Source organism: Ovis canadensis, chromosome 5 (genome assembly GCF_042477335.2).
Source record: "Ovis canadensis isolate MfBH-ARS-UI-01 breed Bighorn chromosome 5, ARS-UI_OviCan_v2, whole genome shotgun sequence".
NCBI lineage: Eukaryota > Metazoa > Chordata > Mammalia > Artiodactyla > Bovidae > Ovis > Ovis canadensis.
Window position 1 is genome coordinate 70,039,366 of NC_091249.1, and position 6,136 is coordinate 70,045,501.

The 6,136-nt window shown below is 41.2% G+C and overlaps 1 protein-coding gene across 1 annotated transcript in view; it reads left to right on the forward strand.

Moving 5' to 3' along the window:
- SH3RF2 (SH3 domain containing ring finger 2) overlaps window positions 1-4,269 on the forward strand; it is a 146,161-nt gene extending 141,892 nt beyond the window's left edge. Inside the window, exon 11 of the mRNA XM_069592335.1 lies at window positions 1,129-4,269. The gene's annotated coding sequence lies outside the window, so the exon portion shown is untranslated. The remainder of the gene's footprint in view (window positions 1-1,128) is intronic.
- Window positions 4,270-6,136: the final 1,867 nt, after the last annotated feature.

Here is a 6,136-nt window from a genome sequence, read left to right on the forward strand (position 1 = left end):
GAGAAATTCTGAGGCCTTGTGAATTTTAAGTTATTTGAAATAATTTCAGATATCTGTAAGTGTTGCTAAAAATGTACAAGGGATTCCTGTATACCCTTCATTACTAGGTTCCCTAGATATTAACATTTTCCTATGTATGTTTTGACCCTCTCTTTTAAATATGTATATACATATATACTAATTAAATGTCAAATTAAAATTTAATATAAATTATATATAATCTTTCCTAACCATTTGAGAGCAAGCTAAAAATGTTCATTGTCCCCTAAAATATTTCAGTGTATATTTTCTAAAAACAGGGATGTTACCTAACCACAATATAATTCCAAAATCAAGAAATTAACCTTGATATGGCACTATTAACTAATCTACAGCTCTTATCCAATTGTCCTTTTCCTTTACAGAGAAGAAAGGTTTTAATGTCCTGTCTAGGATCCTATCCAGGACCACACATTTGTCTCTTTAGTTTCTTTTCATCTGGAACAGTTCCTTGAGTCATTGTCTGCTATGATCCTGGCATTTCAAAGAACATAGGCCATTTATTTTACAGAATGTCTCTCAACTAGGGTTTGCCTGGTATTTCTTCATCAATAGATTCAGATTGTTCATTTTTGGCAGTAATGGATAATAATCCTTACAAGTAATCAAATAGGAATCCTTGAGTCTATACTATGAGAGAGAAGGAGGAACTCTTCCTGACATAGAGTCCCAGCTACAAAATATAGAAGGAATGATGGAATTTTATTAAAATCACCATTTGGTAACCACTACAATAGCCACTGGCTTGGGCAAGAGTCACCCATGGATATTAAAAGTAGTAGGTAAAAGCCTGAAGAGCTCAGAGTATCTCCTCCAAAGATACTTATTAATCAAAGTGGAAAATAGCAACTTGATAGTGGAGAATGCTGGTAAACAACCACCTTAACCCAAAGATCAAGTTGGCATCCACAGAAATGGGAAAATAGAGAGTATGTGTCTCCTGATATGATGAATGGACAACACCATATCTCTCTTGTGAAATTTAAAGACATATTACTTCCCAAACAACTTAAAAATGTTAAAGAACTGTAGTTGGAACCGGGCTGCATTTACACACAATAGATTCTGAAATCCTTTTCACCTTCACAGATCCCGCCTTGGAAATCTTCCTTGGAGGAGTAGTAATAACGGGATGCTGAAGAGAACAAACCTTCTGCTTGGATGGAAACTCCTCAGTGCAGAGTTCTGGGCCATGTGATACTCCTTGGACATCAGGGACGGTACAGGAATACCAATAGGCTGGTCTCCAAGACAGAAGGAGAATAGGAGAAAAAGTAAATCTGTCTTCCCACAATATCAATGGGTGGTGGGCCAGGCTGGAGGAAACACATGTGCCATGTGACATTACAGGTTACACAAGACCCTTGGCCCTCCTGTTTTTCTATTCTGCTGTCAAAGCCAAATTTCCTCTTGCCAATTTCTCACACCTTAGCACCTAACCGACAAATGAAAAGACCAGACATCAAATGCCTCCCAGTGTTGTGTCTGGCCTGTTGCTTCCAGCTCGGTTTAGACCAATGCAGGGGGGTGGTATCATAATCTCCTTCCAGGTGTTCAAGCCAGAGAGGCCAGGGCTTCTTCACAATGTCCCCAGCCTTTACCTCCTCCCTTGACCACACACGCTGCATCACTCCACTACATCTGCATTCTTTTCCATTCCAATTCCATTCTGTCTTTTCACCCTGACAATCTCTGATCCAGAGAGTTTTTGTTAGAAGCCCCACAGCATTGGCTTTATCTGCCAAACGGTAAGTGAGGAGGCAAGAGGCACAATGAGACCACAGAAAGGCTAATGCAGTGATGACATTTTCTCACACATGGTCTGTGAGGGTGCCACCAGTTGTCAGTCATCTCTTTCCTCTCAACAACCATGACTAAATGTTGGTTCCATTTTCTCTGGTGTCAATTTGAGTTTGGTTGGCTGCTCTTTAGCGTTGGAAGCAATGAATATGGAGATGCTGCCTTCAGATTCTGGAATCTACTTGTTACAGCCATGAAGCCCTACAGCTCACCTATAGATAGGTTTCAATGACTTCACTTTTCAGGGTACTCATAGAATGTCAGAGTTGGGAGGAATTTTAACTTTATACATGATATACCAAAACGTTAGGTATAGGTAAGCTATCCACTCAAAAGCAAGTTGTATAAACTGGATTGGGGAAAACAATACACCTTCTAATTCCCAGAAACCATTAGTTCACATTGGCTAATTATAAATATGTCCTCAAGGCTCTCTTGTTCAGATTTGCTTCTTCTTAGACTGGCCTTGGAGAAGGCACTGGCAACCCACTCTAGTACTCTTGCCTGGAAAATCCCATGGACGGAGGAGCTTGGTAGGCTGCAGTCCATGGGATGCTGAGTCGGACACGACTGAGCTCACTTTCACTTTTCACTTTCATGCATTGGAAAAGGAAATGGCAACCCACTCTAGTGTTCTTGCCTGGAGAATCCCAGGGACAGGCGAGCCTGGTGGGCTGCTGTCTATGGGGCCACACAGGGTCAGACACGACTGAAGCGACTTAGCAGCAGCAGCAGCAGCAGACTGGCCTCTGCCTCTCACATTTAGAACAGCAAGAAAGCACCATTTCCAATATTTACACATGCTGCTTTTTTCATCTCTGGAATCTTTTCACAGCTTACAGTTTCATGGAGGGTTTCATGAAAATTTAGCTTTTCCTTTGAACCTGCTTAGCCAGTAAAACAAATATTTTTTTTTTCCCCAAAGCACAAATTAAAGAACCTGATTTGTTCCCAGCCAAATTCAGAAGCTTAAGAAAAGCTTCCCCATTCCCTAAAGTTTTCATCTCTGGACTGTCAGCTTCAGAATATAGATTTCAAATGGCCATGAGTCAAAAGTGGTGGAGGTATGAGGAGGCAGATTCAGATGAATTTGAGTGACTAGAATGAGGTCAGGCCAGAAATGCACCTGAGAACAGTTTGCTAATCATTAGTTCTGAGTTTCATCTTCTGGAATTATTGCTTCTTATATTGGGTCAGGGGAGAGGGTATTGTTTAGAGGAAAAAAGAAGAAAGAGAAAACAGAAGAAGAGAAAATTTCACCTTTCCATGGAAATATCAGCAGATAATCTATAGACTCTTGTGTCTCTGCTTGTTTTTTCAGTACAGTGTTTTTTAATAGACCAAAAGAGAATCTTTATGAGGTAATATGTATGTGAATAATGTTTATAGAAGGGGTATTACATGTTAGTCATTATGGACAATTGTATAAATAAACCTTAGACATGTAAAATATATTATAAAAATTATTTTATAGAGCCAGGGACACTTTTCATATCTTTGTTCTAAAACATAGAGAGTTACAGGGCTGGCAGCTTATTTCTTTGTTAGTACATGCCACTAGAAAGCCAAAAGGTGTGGTGGGGTTTCATGTGTTTATTTTCTAGTTTTGTAATTTATAATGATCTGAATGGATTACTTTGAAATGTCTGTTGCTTATGTATGGGTATTGTTTGCCCACAAGGAGTTATCAGAGATCCTTTCCACATTTTGTATCTTAGAAAATCAAAAGGAATTTTCTAGTGAGAGGAAAAATACATAGAAGAAGCGTCCACTGTTGGGTAACTCAGATTTGTACCACTGACAGTGTCTCGTAAGTCCGAGGAAATAGACAGCTCAAGATCAAGGTTGTTGTCTCTCACTTAAACACTGGATGTTGGATAACTTTTCTCCTGGGAAGGAAGCACAAATTTTTGTTAATTTCTTTCTTCATGGACTTGACAAGTTCTAGGGGAAATCAGAAGTCATGGCCCTTAAGCCACCTTGCTTCAAGACAACTCTCCACCATCCATTGTCAAAGAACCATCCATGTATTAATTCTGTTCGATAGTCCATGATTCATTGGCAACGCTTTTAGAGCCCAAAGTTATACTTTCTTGGATTTGTGGCTCTAAAGAAGTGTTAAGTTTGCTCTACCGCTTGGGCTTATCAGAAGAAGCAAAGGGAAAGTGGTGGAAATGGAGGGGGGCTTCCTTGTGGAGAGGTTCACTCACACCTCTAACCACCTCTGACCACAGCTGAGAGAAGCCCTGGGCCAGTAGCCAGTGCATGATCTGCCATCTGCTCTTCACACAGCGAGGGGTCATCATGTGAGAGTGGAGAGGTCACCCCAGTCTCCTTTGCCAAAATTTCATATTGTTCCCAGCTATAAGCTTGTGAAACGCAGTATGTGTTTTCGGTCAAAACAATAAAAGAGGTTTATTTTTCACTTAATAGACTCATCCCTCAGGCCTGTGTTTTTTTTTGTTTTTTTTTTTTTTCAGTAGCTGACTTGGAGAGGGGAGTACTTTATCATGTATTAAATGTCAACACTGAGCCTTTTATTGTTCCCAAAGGGCTTTGGCTACTGGCAGCTTCCCTGGACATCCAAAAGCAGGGCTGAGAGGAGAGGAGTGACTTTGTCAGACAGGAATTGACTATTTTCAGTGGGGATGACTGGAGGCAGAGTGAGTGACACTTCCTTTCCACACTCACCAGGCTGAGTTCACCTCCTTAGAATAAATCCCAGTTTGTAAAACCACAAGAGGACCAAGACAGCCTCTTGGCCAGAAACCTTCTCTGCTTGCTTAATGCACAGCCTCAGGAGCCTGACTGCCTGTCACCTGCTAGCTGTGTGGCCTTGGGCAAGTTACTTAACCTCTCTGTGGTTCTTGTCTGGAAAATGGAACTATTATAGCAGTTTCCTGAGGAATATTAAGGATTAAATGTCTTAAAATATGAAGAGTGCTTTGAATAGTGCCTGACACATACAAGCGCTCAATTCATGTTTTACCACCTTCATAATATTTGCCCTATCCACCAACCATTTATATCATCATTTACTTAATGTTCTTCTTCTAATTAACTTTAATCTAAAACTTGATAGAAAACTTTATATCCCAACTGTAAATGGAAAAGTATATCATTTACTATGAATATAAGGTAATAGTAAACAGTAATAGTAGCTAATATTTACCAAGTCCTTGCTCCTTTCTGAACATTGAGCTAAGTGTCTTGACTTGTTAAAATCCTCACAACCCTGTGAAGTTAGTACTGTCATTTTACAGAGGAAGACACTAAGGTACTGACAGATTTGCAAATTTGCCTGTAGTTACACAATTAGTAAATGAAGGAGGCAGTTCAGCTTCAGACCCCAGGGTCCTCAGCACTGCTCTATGCTGCCATGCTAACAAAAACAAGAGTATTCTACTCACGTGGTAGATGGTGAGTGAACTAGTTTCCTACAGCTGCTGTAACAAAGAACCACAAACCAGATGGCTTAGAACAACACAAATTTATCCTCTCACAGTTCTGGAGGCTGGAAGTCCAAAATCAAGATGTTGGCTGGGCAGTGCTCCCTCTGAAACCTCTAGGAGAAGATATTCCCTTGTCTCACCCAGCTGATGCTAAAGCTGAAGCTCCAATACTTTGGCCAACTGATGTGAAGTGCTGACTGATCAGAAAAGACCCTGATGCTGGCAAAGATTGAGGACATGAGGAGAAGGGGACAACAGAGGATGAGATGGTTGGATGGCATCACCAACTCGATGGACATGAGTTTGAGCAAACTCCAGGAGACACTGAAAGACAGGGAAGCCTGGCGTGCTGCAGTCCATGGGGTGGCAAAGAGTTGGACACAACTGAGCGACTGAACAACAACTCCTACCTTCAGGTACCCCCAGGCACTCCTTGATTTGTGGTAGCATCACTCCAGTCTCTGCCTCCATCTTCACACAGCTTTCTCTCTGTGTGTCTCTACCTTTGTGTCTCATCTCCTCTTGTAAGGACAATAGCCATATTGGGTTAGGGCCCACCCTAATGGCTCATCTTAATTACATTTGCAAGACTATTTCCAAATGAGGGCACATTCACATACACCAGGAGTTAGGACTTAAATATATCTTTGGTAGGAAGGCATTGGGGGAGGGGCACAATTCAACAGCTGCCCACCTAAAGGCCTTGAGTCTGGGGCTAAAGATTTACACATGGTGGAGAGTTGGTCATAGTCAGCAACAAGCTGACTCCTTTGTGCAGTCAGGATTGAAGGCGTCAGGACCAAGGAAGGGCAATGCTCCTGTATTACAGTGGTATTTAGGGCCCA